Below are 18,659 nucleotides of genomic sequence, written 5' to 3'. Positions count from 1 at the left end.
AATTTCCTAGGGCTCTTGCAACGAAGTACCAAAACTGGCTTAAAACAAAAATTTATTCTCTCACTGTTCTGGCAGTTCTGAAGACCAGAAGTCTGCAATCAAAGTTTTATCAGGACATGCTCCTTCTGAAGGTTCTAGGGGAGGATCCTTTTCCTCTTCCAGCTTCTGATAGCCCCAGGTGTTCTTTGGCTTGTGGCAGCACCACTCCAATTTCTGTCTCTGTCTTCACATAGCTATCTTCCTTCTGTGTCTGTGTGATTTTTCCTCTTCTTATAAGGACACTTGTCATGTTGGTTTAGGGGCACACCCTTCTTCAGTACTACTTCATCTCGATTTGATTATACATGCAAAAATTCTGTTTCCAAGTAAAGCTACATTCTGTGGTACTGGGTGTTAAGAATTCAACTTATCTTTTGGGGAACACCATTCAGCCCATAACAATACCTTTGTGTACTCCCCTCTCTCATTGATTCTGGGCCATGTGACTTCCTTTGGCCCATAGGATAGCAATAAATGACATAGAAGTTATGTGAAAATCTGAGCACTGAGGCTGGCCCTCTTATGGCACTGCTACCACTCTGCGAGAAAACCTGGTGCAATCTCCTTGAGAATGAAAGGACCACAAGGCAAGGGGAAGTTAGGTACTGCAGATGTACCAGCCATGCCCAGCCAACCCTCAAGCTGAATTCAGTCATCTGAATAAAGCCAGATAAAGTCACAGAACAAGTCACAAAGTGGTGAAAAATCATAAATTCTTGTTTTATAGAAGTTACCAAGTTTTTGGGTGACAATAATAGAAAACTGATACAGAGAGTTATTGGTTTTTCTAAAGTCTAAGCCCCAATCATGTCTGATATTTTCCAGCCCACCAGTTCTAGAATAATTGCTTTTATTGGATTGGAAAGAACTTTAGAGATAATTCAGTCTGATTTACTTCACTGATAAGAAAATTGAGACTCAGAAGCTGAAGTAATACACCTAAAACCAGACTGCTGTAAAGGCAGACATCAATATCCTGACTGGTTCAGTGCTCTTTCAACATTACCATGAGTCACATACTAGAATATGAAACTACTGCTATTTAGTGTCAATATCAGGGCAAGAAATCAAAATTTCTAACTTCCTATCCAGAATTATCTTCCTTTAGAGGGATGATGAGCATACAGTGTGTGTCTTTTTACTCACACATTTACTGATTTTTGTTCTATGATGTGTTATCTTTGTGCTAGAGTGGAGTCAGGGGGGTAAAGATACCATTCCTTATCTTTCCTAACTCTGAAACCACTTTCTCTTCCCTTTTTACTCTCCCTTCTTTAGTCCCCAGCCCTGGAAATATGAGTAAGAATTCTTACCCCTCCCCATCAGCCACCACTTCATGCAAGATGGATTAATGAGGTTATGTCTCCAAAGAACTTTGAGTTCCTTGGAAGAAAGGCATCAACATGCAAAGTGGTGGTTGTTATTGCGATTACTTCACTGAGTAGGGTTTCACAGCTGTCTTGATGGAAAAGGGTCCAACAAAACAGAATGCCAGTTTCTCCCAGCAGAGGAGCAGCTGGAAAGGATTATAAATGAGACCTGTGTGCCCGGTTCTCTTTTTCATCAAAGCCCATCAGCCTTTCTCATTGCCCAGCTCTCCCCTTGACAGCCCAGCAAGCTCCCTGAGCCAGACAGGTGTGGGCAAAGGCATCATCTAAGCTCCACGTGGATAAGCCTACTTGGCAGGGGCAGCAAAACACTATATTTTGAAATGGGGCCAATCCATTACCAGTGCTCAGTAATGCAGTAGATTTCTCCAGTTGTGATTTGGGGTAAGTAAAACATTCTCATTGCTCAAACTTCCCTCCACTTTATAGGTCAGGAGGGATGGAGGAAGGAGAGGAAAGAGGGTGTGCAGACTCAAACAAATGTCACGCAACCAGAACCGGAGCACCTGTACCTCTTTTTCTGTCTTCTTTCTCCTTCTTTCTTCCCCTGTCCCTCTCTCTAACCCTCCTTCCCTTTATCCCTCTTTCTCTCCCTTCTTCCTTCCTTCCTTCCTTCCTTCCTTCCTTCCTTCCTTCCTTCCTTCCTTCCATTTACACATATGTATTCAATATTATGTCAGGCACCCTGAGAGCTCTTGGAGAAATAATGGAAAACAAGATGTAGTCTTTTCCTTTAAGAAATTGCTGCTCTTGGTGTGTATATGTGTGTGTGAGGGGGATGGTAGTGAGTGAGACAGAGACTAACAGATGGAAAAATCACATTCCATAACACATTCCAGAACTCATACCGCAAGATTAGGTATATGGTGCCATAGGGACACACAAAGAAGCTGCTTGACCTGGTTTTGAAGGGGTCTTCGAAGATGGAGGGCAAGTGGCCGGGATGTTATAAGCAACCACAGTTCCATTGGTTCTGTAAGAGTACAAAAATTATCAATGTTTTATGTGTGTGCTGTGTGTGAATAAAAGAAAAACAGAATATGAGCATTATAATATTATGCTATGATTATAATATTATTTATACATTTATTGAATACTTGTTATGTTCAAGGCACTACTAAAAGCTTTAAATACATTGCTTTATTTAATCTTCACCATGATTTTATAAAGCAAGTTCCATTATTATTTTTATTTTACTGAAGATGAAAATGAGGCCCAGGGAAGTTAAATGATTGCTCAAATTTATAGAATTAGTGAGTAGGAGCATCAGGTTTACATTCAGGAAGCCTCACTCCAGAGCTCATGCCTATAACCAGCACACAGCAGTCTCTTCAATGTGAAGACTTGCCACCTCCACATTATAGGTTAGTTGTGTCCTGATCCAACTTTATTTTTAATAGAAGGTCTAAAATAGTAAGACAGAACACTCATAGTTAGTTCTCAATACATATTTGCTAACTAAAAAGAAAGTTTCCCCAAGTCTAGGAAATATGGGTTCAATAGTACTTTGTGTAAGCAAAATGAGATTTTCTTCTTATCCAATAACTCATGCATGAAATAGCCTTTATAATCAACACAAAACTGTATGCACAAATATATTGGCAATAAAAAGTAAAGAATAACAGAAAAGAGGGGTACATATGTACTTAGAGAGAGTTCAGACTTTTTTAGTTATAACCTGCATTTAAGTTGACAAATTCTTTCTAACTCTTTTATCTTGTCTCTCTAACTCAGTGGTCCCCAACCTTTTTGGCACCAGGAACCAGTGTTCCTATGAGAATCTAATGCCTGATAATCTGACGTGGATTTAAGGCAGTGATGCTAGCCCTGGGGAGTGGCTGCAAATACAGATGAAACTTCTCTCACTCATCTGCCACTTACATCCTGCCGTGCCAGTTCCTAGCAGTCCATAGACTGGAACCAGTACACAGCCCAGGAGTTGCAGACACCTGATAACCGGATTGTAAGCATTGGAGGCTAGAGACTTGTCTGTTGTCCTTTTTCATTGTCAGTACCCAAACCTACTCTCTTTGCTGTGCTCCAATGGTGTCTGGATATGTTTTTAACAAAGGATTGTCACGGCATCACTTATTGTTGAAATAGTTGTGTGAAAATTTCATATAAACTTGAGGAAATTTGATGGGGGTGCACATATAGATTTCAAGTAAATGCTTTTTCAGTTGAAAACAGAAAGCACATGGTAAAAGTTTAGGGCTGTCTGGTAAACCAAATGCAAATGAAAGGCTTTTGTGTACCTTCTTCAACACCCTGTGCACACCATGCTTTTTATTTCCTTTCCCATTATACAATTTTACACATTTCCTTTTGTGGATCACCAAATTTGTGGATTTAAAAAAAAATAATGTCATTTTCAATGCCAATAAAAGTGTTTTGCAAGAGACCAGGCAAAATGGAGTAGATAATAGTGGCTTTGTTCATCTGCTCTTGTGACCACATTGAAGTTGTGACAGAAACACGGAGTAAACAGAAAGCAGAGTTACCTGAGGTCTAGATGAACAGAAGTCTTATGACTAAAGAGAGAAATAAAAAATCACCCTGCAACAGTAAGAGGTAGGAGGGGGCAAAGACATGATGCTGCCTGGTCCTAAGTGGCTAAGTGGGACAGAGGCTACGGCAGTGCCAGCCAGCAGCTGCAGATTCCTCTTAAAGGGGCCATGTCAGCAACCAGATTTTCATGGTGACAGACTCGCTCACTCTGAGCACCAGTGTTGGGTTGGCTGCTGAGGATGAAGGGAGCAGGGGGACCAGGGACTTACAGAGGAACACTGAGTTGTTGGAGCAAGGACCAGAAGTGAGGCTTTCTCCTGGGCAGAAGTGCTGGTGGTATCCGTTGTTCCTCTTTTGAGCCCTCACCCTTCCAGTGTACAGAGCAGGTGCTGCCATACCTAAGACATCATAAACTGAATACAAGATTTCCTGAAATTCTGCCTCCCCCAAATTGTGATCCCACCTAAGCCACATCCAGTTGTGCCTTCAGCAAGTACTGTGCAACTGTTGAGCAAAGTCCATGACCCACACTGATGGCAGCTGACCTTAGTTTCTGGTGTGGCTTCTTGAAGCAACTATAAACATAGCATCTGTGGATTGCTTGCTGAATCTTAACAGGCTGAGGCTAAACTTGGCCTGAGCTGAACCCCTCTCAGGACTGGCACTGGACACCTGCTACACAAAGCCACGCTAATAAGCCCAAGAGACTTAGGAGCTTTGATTAGTACATAGAAACAGACATAGAAAGGCAGCCATAATGGGAAGACAAAGAAGTAAAAACTATATGAGAGAAGAGAACAGACATCCAGGCATAACGGAGTCAAGCAGATGCAGAGTTCAAAACACTGGTTATAAAGATGCTCGATGAACTTAGTGAAGGGTAGATGAATTCAGTGAGAACTTTAACAAAGAGATTTAAAAATACCATAAAAATAGAAATGGTAATTATAAAAGGGAATCAGTCAGAAATGAACAATACATCATCTGAGATGAAGAGTTTATTAGAGGGAATAACAAGAAGGATGAAGATGATGGGGAAGCCAAGGTCACACAATCAAAATGGCAAGAAAAAAGAAGCCAAGAATATAATAATAACCTAAGGAGTCTCTGAGACAGAATTAAGTGTAAAAACATAGTGTGAAAACATTCATGTAATAGGGGTACCTGAGGAGGAGAGGTAAAACAAGAAGTAGAAAAGCTATTTGAAGAAATAATGATGGAAAACTTCCCCAATCTGGTGAAGGAAATACACATACAACCTCGGGAAGCTCAGAGAGTCCCAAGAAAGAAGTACCCAAAGAGGCCCATACCAAGACACATCATAATTAAAATGCCAAATGTTAAATACAAAGAGAGAATCTTAAAAGCAGCTATAGCATAGAGAATATAGTCAATAATGTTGCAATTACACTATGCATAGTGTTAGTTCGGTACTAGACTAGTTAGGGGATCACTTTGAAAATTATATAAATGTCTAACCAATATGCTGTACACCTAAAACTAAATAAAATAATATTGAATGTCAACTGTAATTAACAAATCAAAAAGATATAGGTAAAGAGAAATGAGTTTCAAATTTTCAGGTATAAAACAAATGTCACAGAGATTTAGTATACAGCATAGATAATATATTCAATAATATTGTGATAGTATTGTATGGTGTTAGATAGTTTCTAAACTTATAGTGATCACTTCTTTAGGTATTTGAATGTTGGATAATTATGACGTATACCCGAACCTGGTGTAATATTGTATGTTAGTTATATTTTAATAAAAAATCTTTAAAAAATAAAAAAGTGTTTTGTTTTGTTATCAGGTTTGAGTGTGTGTGTGTGTGTGTGTGTGTGTGTGTGTGTTATTAGTGCCAAGTGTTCTGTTTGATGTATTCTAATAATCTGACTGGTGTATTTTCCTTAGCGCTTCCTACTTAAAATTTCTTTGCTGATATGGAGAATGAAAATGACTTATTCAATCAAAAAAAGTGAATATAACTGATCCTTCCATTCTAGCATGGAACTGGGCTGAGGCTTTTGTATACTAATAGCTCATTAGAGCTTGACAACATCTCAATAAGGTGAGCAATCACCATGTACACACTAGAGATAAGAAGTTGGAGACTTAGTGGTTTTAGCAATTGTAAATGGAATGCTGAGATTCAAATAGGTCTGATTAGCACCTGCAACTGGTAGGTCCTCTATAACTGCCTACTTCTTTCACAACAACTGAACAAGAGAAATGCAGCAAATACAAGTTTTCTCATTTTTAGATAGAACATGAGAAAGTTCTATTTGTAACTTAAAAATTTGACTCTTTTGTCTCCTCTTATTGACCTAGAATCACTAATTTGTCAAAACACTCGAGGATTGATCTCATTTACTTCCCACTTACAGAGAAAGAAACTGCTGGGCACTTGTAGGTGATATGCCTAAGATCAGAGAAACTATTGAGAGTTGATTCTGTTTATTGGTTAACACCCCACTATCCATGCCTGTTTTGTATAATGAGGTCAAAGAGGGTAGAAATCAAGTTGTTTCCTCTTGCTTGTACAGATGTAGGTCACGTTTGAGTGACAGAAGTAAACAGACAGTTAAGGGTGTCTGGGCTCTGTGAAAATTAGCTTCAAAAACGGTTTCTGCCTTTCTCAATTCACCAGAACTGTCACAGTGAGAGTGAGGCAGGGTGAGAGGGTTGGCTTACCCAAATCACATCTTTCAATGGTTACTTTATATTGTACTCCAGGCATATATAAATTGTAATTCCCTTGCACTCCACAGACCGTTCTTCCATGTGTGGCATTTCCTCTGAAGCAAATTGAGCTCAAAGAGGACAAGGACCTGGCAGGATGCCTATGGGTTATTCAACTTCACAAAAAATAAAGAAATACAGAGCTAGGACTTGGCATCTGGTTGGATCCCATTCATTATAAACTAAAATTATTTCAGAGAGAATCTTTCTTTTTATTTTTATCCTGTTTACCTAAAACTTGACAGTGAAATCTCTCTGAACTCCATGCTGTGTGCAGGTGGAAGGTAGTGGTAGGAATGGAAAAGGTGTGGGGTGAGAACACTTGAGGTGGATACTTAAGTCATGACTTCCGGCACATGGCCTTGATCAGTGACTTTACCTCCTCAAGCCAACTCAGACTGTTGAGATAATTCAATGCAGTAACTTTTCTAAAGTCATTTTATACATATATATACCTGACCATGTGACCTTGGAAGAGTTATTTAAACTTACTGTGACTCATCTTTAAATAGGTAGGTATAATAGTACCTGTATTACAAAATTGTCGTGAGGATTTGAAGAGTTAATCCACATAATTGCTGATAATATCATCTGCCATACATAAGTGATCAATATTCATTAGTTATTACTCTCTCTTAACTCATCTTTGCCTCTGATTTCTCATGTTCTATCTGTAAAAACAAGAAAATGTATACATGCTGCATTTCTCTTGTTCAGTTATTATGAAGAAATTAGGCAGTTATAGAGGACCTACTATGTACAGGTACTAACAGCTTATGAAGATCTGATATAAAAAAGATTTAAAGTAAAAATCAAAATTAGGTAAGTAATATACAAGTCACTATGATTCAAGATGATATTAAAAATGATTGGGGGAATTTTCATAGTACTAAAAACTTTTGCCTTTCCTTCTAGGGAGATGGTTTTGTTGAAGTTCCTGGGGATTGGAGATATATAATAAGTGACATGACAAAAGGAATAGATACCACAGTTAGATATTTCCAGGGGATCCCTGAGTGACCATGATGAGAATACCTGTTCTCCCTTCTCTTTGGCCTTTATACATGGCCTTCCTTTGAAGCACTTACAATTGACTTTACGAGTTGATAGTTGTCTACAGGGCATGACATAAAAAGAAGCAGGAAAGTTTCCAGCCCAAAATGGCCCCACCTCCCACTGATTGTCATATGCATAAGGAGCCAGCTTCTGCCTCTTCTTGCTCCACAGGCTCCTCCTATACCATTCCACCTGCTTGTAGCTCCCTGTTCACTTCATGCTGCTGACCACCTTCAGGCCTTTGTTCTTATAGTTCCCTCTGTCTAGGAACCTTTTTCTTGCTTGTAAAAAACAAACAAACAAACAGACAAACCATAAAACTGAACATTTGAAGTCTCAATTAAGCCATTACCTCTTCATGTCTCCTTCCCGATCACCTTCTCCCTCAACCAAATGTCAATTTGACCATACCTTTCCTGGAATTCACTGCAGATGGTTTAGAGAATCCTGTGTAGAATTCACAGACAGTGGGTAATGGAATACCTGCAATACTGTGTTACTCTTGTCACTGAAATGTTTAGATTCCTAATGAACTAGAACACTTTGAGGAACACAATATATCTTAATCATCTCAGTTTCTCAGGACCTTAGACATATAATAAATAATCAATAGTATTTGTGGAAAGGATGCATGAATGACTAAATGAGGTTTAAATATCTCTTGGTCTTCAGAAAGGCAGGAAGAGAAAACTGAAATCAAATAATTTTAGCACTTTGATTACTTTAGATGAGAGAGAGGCTCAAATTCTAGGTACAGTACTACTTGGTAGACTTATTTTATTGCATCTTATTTATGTGTCTTACAGAATTTGAATCAGTATATATCACATACTTTGTGCTTAAGAAGTGTTTGATGAATGGATGGAAGATACAAGAGATTTTATTTTCAGCTGCAAGATCTTGGTGTCATCCCATGGGAAGGTGGTCCCAATAATCTAGAGCCTGGATAGACAGGGACAAACAGCAACACAATTTCTAGGAGATAGAATGAGAGCTGCTACTCTAATATCCCCAATGCTAATTAGAGGAATTAGCCATTCTAAAACACTGAAGAAAGAGCCCTAGAAAGACCTCTCAACTCCCTGAAGCTACCCCACTTTTCCCAGTGCTTCAGTCTCATCCTCAGAATATATGTAATGAGTAAAATATTTTGAATGATCTTAATATTCTTTCTTTTCTATGTATTCTTGATCATCTTCCTAGTCAGTATAAAGTAAGATTATTGCAAAGTAATGAAAAAATAAAGAAAAATTTACTATTGCTTTTTTGATATTCAAATAAGATTTTGCAACAAGACAATAGTCTTGAAAGCAGAGAACTAGAATTTTCTAAATTACTCTGGCACCCATTTAACATATTAAGGCTAGTCCTGGTGGAACACATTACATAGTTTTATGTAACATATAGAAGAAGGGGACCTCAAAGAAAAGTTTTTCCCTTCCAGGCCTAAGGGATTGTGGAGAGAGGATGATGGAGAAATGAGATGAGAGAAGAAGGGAAGAATACAGCTTACCAAACCTCTCCTCTCTGAGTTTTGAAAGCTTCATGAGTGAGGAGGGACAGTGGGAGCACATAAAAATTTTTGACTTACCCTTTGTTTTGGATGGAGAAAACTGACCCTGAAACCATATGGGAACCCTACATAATTCAGAGTGTAGAGTGGGACGTTTAGGTTGAGAAAACAATAAGTTGGTGAGCCTGAGCTTTCCCTATTCTCATGTGGTATGGTTGTTCATTTCTGAAGCCACAAATCTGCCACAGCCTCCTGAAGTGAACCTAAGATGAATCTGCAGTCTCAGTACCAGGGTTAACAGTTGGGGCCAGAAACTGAAGATATGGCAAAGACTCAAAGGGGTCTTGATCATCAAGTGCCAGATAGGCAGTAAGGTAAGTCTTCAGGAAGGGGCCCCTGGACTCTGAGCAAGCCACGCAGAAATATACACAAGTACATCAGTCACAGATGTCAGTTGCAGGTGCCAGCTGTGGCTGCCAGCCATCAGGTGGTGCCAAGCATTCTTCAACAGACACCGGGCACCTCACACCGAAGTACGAGTGCAAATCCAGGGATTCCCTTCCCCCAATCGATGGGCCATGGGACCTGAAGAGAGGAGCAAGAAAGGGAGAAGAGAGCTCTGAAGAACTAAGCAGCAAAACTAGTGAATCTAAAGATTCTGCAGAAAGGATTGGACAGAATTAACTATAAGCTAAATTAAAATAAATGTAGTTGTCTTGTTTTTATTGCTACTCAAGTAAATAAAGTACTCATGAAGAAAATAAGATCAGGTATAAAGAAAAAAGTAACTTTTTCCCCCATGTCTGAATGCTGTGTGAGTAATTTTGGAACTATGATAGTCATAGGCAATTTTGATCTTTAGTAACTTAGTCATGGGGCTCAGGTAAGACATGGTTTGCCAAGTAAGAAGCGATTCCATTCAACATCACATCAGGATGGTTCTCAGGGGCATTAGATGCTGTGATCATTGTTCTGTCCTGTCTCCCCATCTCATCCTTTCTCTCCTATGAGCTTTCTTTATCATCTCTTAATTCCCTCCCCCAACCCCTTTCCTGTATTTTCTTGACCTTCTCTTTTATTTTCTAAAGAGAAAATGCATGCCGTTGGGCAAGCTGAATCAGAATGGCAGCTTTGTCAGTTTTTTGGACATTTAGAAGAATTCAAGCTGAACTACACGAGCCCTCAGAAAGCACTTCTGTGACAGAGTTGTAGATGCCCCCAAAGAAACTTATAATGATACTTCCACATTAGGGCGAGGGGAGAAACACTAAAAGGAATGAATGACAAAAGCTGTTTGGCGGACTTTGCATTTAGCTGATGAATATGTTAGTGAATTGAAGAAATCCTCAAAAATTTTAGCAAGTAGAACATTCCTGATGCAGTACGTTAACTTGGGTAACTTAATATAATAACAGCCATAGGAAAAAACAAGTCATACTCCCCAGAGACTATCTATAGTTATAGATAGAAGATATGGAACTTTAAGTAAATAATTGCAATGGACCAAAGTGTTCTTTTGACTAATAGTGGGGTCTCTATACAAAAATATGAATTATCTTTGCTTTGAAGGTTTCCACACACAAAATAATCCTGCTCCAGTGGAACTTCTGAGATTTTAGTAAGCGACAAAGTCTTGGAAAACAAAAAGGGGGATCGAAACCAAGCAATTGTGGGGCCTATCCACAGGACAGAGAGAAGGACATAAAAGTGTTTCTGCTTTGCTTCCTCTTTTGTCTCTTTTCATTTATATGAGCTTGTAATTCACTAGGGTTATGTTTAAAATAAAATTCAGTTTGATGTAGTTTTGAGCCACGCAAGTATGTAAGAATGAAGAGGTTTGCGTCAAACAGATCTCTCTTCTTAGAAATGACTTCTTGTACATTGGTCAATCCATTGGTCAATGATAGGACAGAAGTAACATTAGTTAAGCTTCTACTAAATATATGCCAGGTATTACATTTTTAATTATTCTAAATATCTTAATTCATTTAATCCTCATTATAATTCTAAGGATGGGATGTTTTCTTCATTTTACAGATAAGGGATCATTTGGTTTAGCCCTTGCATGAATTCTTGAGTTACCAGGATTGATGCCTCTTCTTTATTCTAAAGCCCGCAGGTAGGTAGAAAAGCCCCATGACCCCTCATTCTGGCCCATTTCAGCAGTAATCCTCTGAAGATCTTGGACATAAATTTCCATTTATAATCCACATCTTCTTTAGGCCTTTGATTCCTTATTGACTAAACGGCAAGTCCTTTGCAAAGTAGTACATGACTTCTCTGGCTCAGATAGAATCAGGAAGGGGACAGTCAAAGGACAGCAGACACACCAAGTAGATTTCAAGGCATTGAGTCATGTTGTATGGCTCTGAAGTACAACTTATGGCCCTTATTTTAAAAAGAAAGATGTATAGCATATGATGAAGAAAGTGAAATGCCCTTAAGTTCCACATTAAAGGAATTGCCATTAGCCCTTGATCTTTAATAAAGAATTAGAAGTGTAATTAGGCCCTTGATCTCTGCCACTGCAAGATAAACACAGGATTTTGGTCAGTTCGAAATAGTAAAAAAAAAAACAAAACTCATCAGTTTTGGCTAAACAGACAAATCTCATCTTCAACCTCTGGTAAGTTACTTAAATTCTCTAAATCTTACCTTCCCAGATGTCGAATAGGTGATAATAACTTAATTAATTAATTCATAAAGCTTAGAGAGGCTTAAATGTTATGTATGTAAAGCTTTCAGCAAGGTGAATGGCACAAAACAGACATATAAAAATTGCATCCAATTGAATATCACAGATATTTCAGGTATTACGATCCTTCTGCCTTCAAAGTAAAATTACCAGCTGCTGAGGCAATTCCCTAACAGGTATCTTCTTTTTTCACTGAATGAATTGTTAGATTTCAGGAATATAGTTTACAGAATAAGCTCTTGGTTAAAGTTTGTTGTTTTTAACACCAGCTATCTATAGGAATTCTCTTCTGTTTATTCATTCTTTATTGAATGATTGAAGCTACTCATAACAAAGTAAATGCTCAAAAGTTGCCAATATTTTTATCACATAATATTAAGACTTTCAAAATAACTTCTACATCTATAATGAAAGCTGACCAACCATACTTTTGATACATTGATGAACTGGAACTATGGGGCTGCCCTCTTAGGGATGGTGAGGGAGTGACGCAATGTAAGAGACACAGATTGAGGAAGGCTGTTTCTTTCTAATGAATGCCCAGACATCCCACTTGGTTTGGTTGAAAAGCCTCTGTGACTGCCAAGATCTTGTCACTCTTAATGTGCTTGTTTCCAGCTGTGGCCCCATGATGCCTCTTCAAACAAATTATTCTGCACCAATTGATCATATTCCACTCCCTTTAGGTGGTCATAACCATATTTGAGAGTTAGTCAGAAATACTGCCTGACAGATGATCCACGTTGAGGCCAGGAGTTTTGGAGCACAACAACTCCCAACCCACTCTCCAGTGTGGGACTGCTCGGGCTCCACACCTAACAACTGTGTCAGCTGTTACAAGGCCCAAGTGCTGAAACATTCTGCTGCTTCCTGCCTGGGAACGACCTCAGGGCTTTAGAGCTATTGCATGTCTGGAGTTTTCTTCCAAAGACACCATGGGCCTCCATCAAACAAGCAAATCATTTTGTTAATTGTCTCCATGTAGCTAGAATATAAGCTCATAAAGGGCAAGACATTTGGTCTGTTTCATTTACTGCTGTATGTCTAGTTCATATGTATGCTTGGTATGCGAGATGCTCAATTTATAATTAATTGGATGAATAAAAAAAAATACAACAATGATGTCTTTCCTTAGTTTTCCTCAAATAAAAAAAGGTCCTAATAGAAATAACCAAGTAATGAATATGCTATGAGAATTTGCTTTATTAAAACATGAAATATTATAATAAGTGTTCTTTATTCTGAAGTGTAGCTGAAATGAGGTAAATTTGATGGCTCTTCCAGCTTCCAAGAAGAAAAATGTGCTCACTTGTATTTACTTTACTATTCCTACTCACTAAAGAAAGGTTTTGGAATAGCCACATGAATCACTTTCATAACAACTGAATTTTAGTAATTGATCTGTCAAAAGAAACATGATTTAGATCATAAAATTCAGTGCAAGTTTATTGTTTGTGTTTTGAAGGATAGGAATGATACGGGGAGAAAGAATATTTTGTCCTCTAATGAAGACTGAGGATCAAAACTGTTTAATAATCTTTTTTTCATTTTTCATTTTTTTTAGGCAACCCTTGATTGACCTCACAAATTGCACAGCTTACAATCCCTTATTTTTCTTTTTTCTTTTTTATGCCTACAGCACCTGGTCTACCTAGGTGGTCTCCCATCCAGGTACTAATCAGAACTGACCCTGCTTAACTTCTGAAATCAGACAAGATTGGGCTTGTTCAGGGTAGCATGGCTGTAGGTTCATTTCTTAAAACAACAACAACAACAACAACAACAACAACAACAACAACAACAACAACAAAAAACAGTTACTTTTCCTCCCAGCACTTGCCCCCAACTGGCTTATGTTCATTTGTTGTTTGGGCATGAGTTTATATGTTTAATTGTTTAACATCCATCTCTCCTGGCTAAATTATAAGCAGGGATCTTTGTCAGTTTTATTCATGCTGTTTCCCCAGTGCCTAAAATAGTGCCTCAATGTGGTAAGTGCTTAATAAATATTTATGAAATGAATGACTTAATTAAAATGTACATCACAAATCTCAATATATGTACAAATATGCCTTGGAGAGAAAGTGAGGATAACAAAGCTTGGCACCTAGGACATCCATTGTAGAAGGAGATCCAGATTTTGGCATGGATCAATCCAGACCCAATCTTTTCTAAATGTGTTGCTTGGTTTTGAAACTTGCAAAAAGGGGAATAACAATACCCATTTAATGAGCAAATAAGAAAGATCACATGAGATAAGATAAAATGTACTTTTTAAAAGCAGCTAAGACTTACAGATGCATTAGATTTCATTATGTGTTTCATTATGTATTCCAATGATTGAATAAGTGACTGGGTTGCACTAACCTGTTACTTAATTCAACCATTCTGCTGAAAAGACTCCTAATGGATGCTCGGTTGTCATAGAAGATGCACAAAGAGAGATATCTTTCTCAAGAAATACCAGGCATTGGGGCTTAATACTATTGTCTGAGGAGCTTTTAAAAATTATATATTCTTAGGTGTGGTAAGCTGTGTTCCTTGTTCACAATTAATATGTCTTCCTCACCACTCTTAGCTTACCATACATGCCATGCTTTCCTGTAGGTGATGTTTAGCCATCAATCCCATGAACATTGGACATGGATATAAACGTGTCTTAGTCGATAAACTATAAGTGGACACGATGCATGCCACACTAATGTAGAAACCTTAGATATGTCGGTGTGGTTGGCCGGGCACCACAAGTTTCTGACCTCAGTAAGAAGACTGGCTTGCCCTGGTTCATGGGTGCTCCTTCAGCCTGAGTTCTGGAATGAGAATACACATGCCTCTAGGTTAAGGCCAGGCATGGCCAACAGAGCTGCAGCAGATGCACAGTCCTCATGAAACATGAGCACAAATGTTTGTGTGAGCTACTGACATGTTGAGGTGGTTCATTACTGTAGTGAAAACTGACCAGTACACCAGGATTCACTTCGAGCTCATTGAAGTCTCCTCTGAGGCTCAGAAATTTGTGTCTTTAAAAAATTATGCCATATGAAAGAAAGGTCATGGGCAAGATGAAAACCATTTCATGTGAGTAAAAAAAATTCCTTAAAATTTGTTGGATCATCTCATAATCATGGTTATATCTTAGTATAGTTTAGGCAAGATTCCATGTGTTTCTGATAATCCACCAGGCTTGAGAACCACTCTCCTAGATTATATACATCCCTTTTCTTCTTCCTGCTACCTGCATATATGAACAGGCCTTGACTAATGCTCCCACTGTTCCTAATACTAAGCCGGTAGCATGCCTAGCTGTCAGGTTAATGGCAAAGGGAAAAAATTCTTTTCTCCTTTGGCAATGGTAATAGAATATAAAACTGCAGAGACCAAATGTGAAATTAAATCAAAGACATCAGGGTCACCTCATCGCCCTCCCCAGTTCTTTAGTGAGAATGTGATAGAATAATTTATTACTATAAAAGTAAAATATAACCTATAGAAGGATATACTTTATTATAGGCTAGATGGTTTGGATTTTGGTGTGGTTATGATTCTAGTTTCTGATAATCCCTAATAAATGTGCCTATGTTAGATACTGAATAATCATTGGCTAATCAATGCCCAGTGGTTCTGTCTGCTGATGAGATCTCAATATACCTACAAGAAGCAAGAGGGCACTGTCAACAGTCACTGGTGAAGAACGAGTTTACAGTTTCAAGGAAAACTTTTCATTTTACTTACCGGCATCTTAGCAGTAAAACTGCATGTTTGGATTATGAAGAATAATGACCTTTTGTTCTCTGACCATTTGTAATTATGCCATATGAAAGGTCATGAGCAAGATGAAAATGATTTCATGTGAGTAAAAATAAGTTCTTAAAATTTGTTGGACCATGTCATAATCATGGTTATATCTTAGTACAGTTTAGACAAGATTCCATGGAGAACAAATTGCCTTACTTCTTTCAGTGTTAGTCACACTTTAGTAAAGATACCACAATTAGTTTGATTGTTTTTTCTTGGGAGCAAGAGGGTAGGGAGATGTTTTAATTATTATCAGTTATGACATTAAAGTTTAACTTGAGTCTTTATTTCTATTTTGCCCTTGTCTAAGCTGTAACTATTCTCTTCATGTTGTAAAAGCAGAATGCATAAAGCCTCCAGATTATAGTCAGTAGGATTAAAAAAAAAAGCTATTTTATGTACTCAGCTATGCACAAGAAGACTTTTTGAAAGGAATATCATTACAGAGCTTGAGACTAATCAAGTGAAATCCCTTAAGTCTTTCTTTCGCTGCACAGATATCTAGTAGGTCCAGACATGTAATCACTCATGACAAGCAATGAATATACAACAGGCTGCTAGTATGCTCATTTCATCAGTGCAACTTGGGAATATTCCACATTTAAATACATTAAGATGGAAATGTTTGGAGCCAAAAGCCATGTAAATCCCTTGAAAATGGAGGTCTACATTCCTTTGAGTATAGTTTCCTCAGCTCCTGTCCCCCATGATTCCCAGAAGTACGAAATTGATAAATATCCAATTACTTCTTGCAGAGGAGACTTAACAACCAGCATTCATATTGGTTTCATGTATTCTTTTTTAAAGTGTAATTATCTTAAATATTACTTAGACAGTAAAACCTCAGTTATCTGAAAGCTCGAGAAGGGAGCCTGGAATGTCCCAGTTGATGATGGAGTAAGTTTTGTTATAGTCCCTGCTGTTGATATTGGCATGCAAAGTGCAACAACCAGAGTTACTCTTTGGAATAAAATTTGTTATGAGTTTATTTGCCTGGTATTTGCCATTTCTTCTAAAACTGAAGACCAAAATTTCTTGTTAATTAAAATTGTTGCATATTTAGATTTTAATTACTTTAAAATCTAAATTATTATTATTTTGATTATGAAGATGTTTGAAAATCTCTTGAAAGAATAGACCTCCTCCTCCTCAGAAATCCAAATTTCAGTGAGTTCACCTGGGGTTAATGGAGTCATGGTCAAGAGCTCACAAGATAATGAAAACAATATGGGATATGAAGTCTCATTTTCCCCTCATTTCTACCTATGTGGTCTTAGACAGATTACTTAACTTCTCTGAAAATTACAATGCTAAAATAGTTTCCTTTTAGCATTGTAAACCATAAAATGATTTATAAATATTTGCAATATTTCTTATAATTTATAGGAAATGTGAATTTTACTGAGTTCTCCAAAATGTTGGTCTTTTTCTCTTTCTATCATTAAGCGCTCTTAAATAAAGCTAAAAAAAATCTTTTTTTTTTCTGTCAACCAATTGTGTGTGACCATAATGTCAGTTACTGGTGTCCTTCCTAGGTCTTTACGTTGTTACATTAAAATTTATACATTCAGTTAATGTGTGAGAGATTAAAATGGGGCAAAAGATAAAATCAAAGAAGAATGTGCATTATTAAAAGTAAATGTCTGAAAAAATTTTTTGCCTGGATAACTGAACTGGAAACCGGGAGATGTCCTCAGTCTAATATTAACAACCAACCGTTTTTGAACACTTTATGTGTGCTAGATACTTACTAAAGCTTTTACATATGTGTTTTCCATTATTTTTAACAATCCTGTGAAGTCAGTCTTTTTTTTTGTCTGTCTCATTCGTGTGTTTCTTATGAGTATGTGTATGTGTGTGTGTTGAAATATTAATGCATACACAAAAATGAATAGATCCTAGGTGTACAGTTTACTGACTTTAGATAAATGTTTAGACCTAAAAATCCAACATTCAACCAAAATAGAGAGCACTGCCTTGACCCTAGAAAATTCCTCCTGTCCCTACCAGTCTATTTTCCTCCCTATCCCAGAGACAATCATTTTCCAGATTTTTTATGCCATTGCTTAGTATTGCCTATTCTTGGACTTCATAGAAGTGGAATTATACAGTATGTATTCTTTTGTATCTGGCTTCTTTCATTCAGCTTTTGGGATTCATCAGTGTTGTTGCTTATGTCAATAGTTCATTCATTTTGACTGCTGAATAGTATTCTATTGTATGGATACACCACAATTTATTACCATGATCTTGTTGAACATTTGAGTTGGTTCCAGTTTGGGGCTTTAAGGAATAAAGTTGATCAAAAGTTTCTTGTACACATCTTTCTGTGGATATCTGTTTTTATTTAATTTGTGTAAATATCTAGCAATGGAATTACAGCTCTAATTATCCCCTGTGCTCTAAAGCTTCCCCAATGTCTCCTGCAAGAATTTGCCAAAGGACTCTCCTTTCATCCTTGTAGCCCCTGAGGATGGGATGCTAGCTAGAACAGGTCCAAAATCTCTTATGAAAACTCTGGAGCTAGACCTTTTGAAAAATCAGAATTTTTTCAGATTTTTAAAGAAAAAAGATATATAAACACATACATAATATGTATATATTAAAATAATACATTGCATAACACTTCCAAGCAGGGTCTGGAGCAGCACTCTGAATCAAACACATCAGTATTTCTATGAAAAAAATATATTCTTCATGCCAAGTGAGATAAATAAAAGCTATAAATAATTTTATGTCAGATTTTGCCACCAAACGAGTTTGCTACAAATGAAAACAAAAATTGTTTTTCAAAGGGTTTTAAAAAATTTATTCTTAATTATATTTGACATTCAGTATTATATCAGTTTCAGGTGTGTAGCATAGTGATTTAACATTTAAATGCCTTATATACCTTTATATTTATTCAAAGAGTTTTTTA

At 37.4% G+C, this 18,659-nt stretch overlaps 1 pseudogene; it reads right to left on the bottom strand.

Moving 5' to 3' along the window:
- Positions 1 to 13,574: 13,574 nt before the first annotated feature.
- LOC118612345 lies at positions 13,575 to 13,693 on the bottom strand (annotated as a pseudogene).
- Positions 13,694 to 18,659: the final 4,966 nt, after the last annotated feature.

Source organism: Rousettus aegyptiacus, unplaced genomic scaffold, assembly GCF_014176215.1.
Source record: "Rousettus aegyptiacus isolate mRouAeg1 unplaced genomic scaffold, mRouAeg1.p scaffold_m13_p_15, whole genome shotgun sequence".
Lineage (NCBI taxonomy): Eukaryota > Metazoa > Chordata > Mammalia > Chiroptera > Pteropodidae > Rousettus > Rousettus aegyptiacus.
The sequence above is the reverse complement of the archived record's forward strand: the minus strand, read 5'-3'. Positions and strand labels throughout refer to the sequence as shown.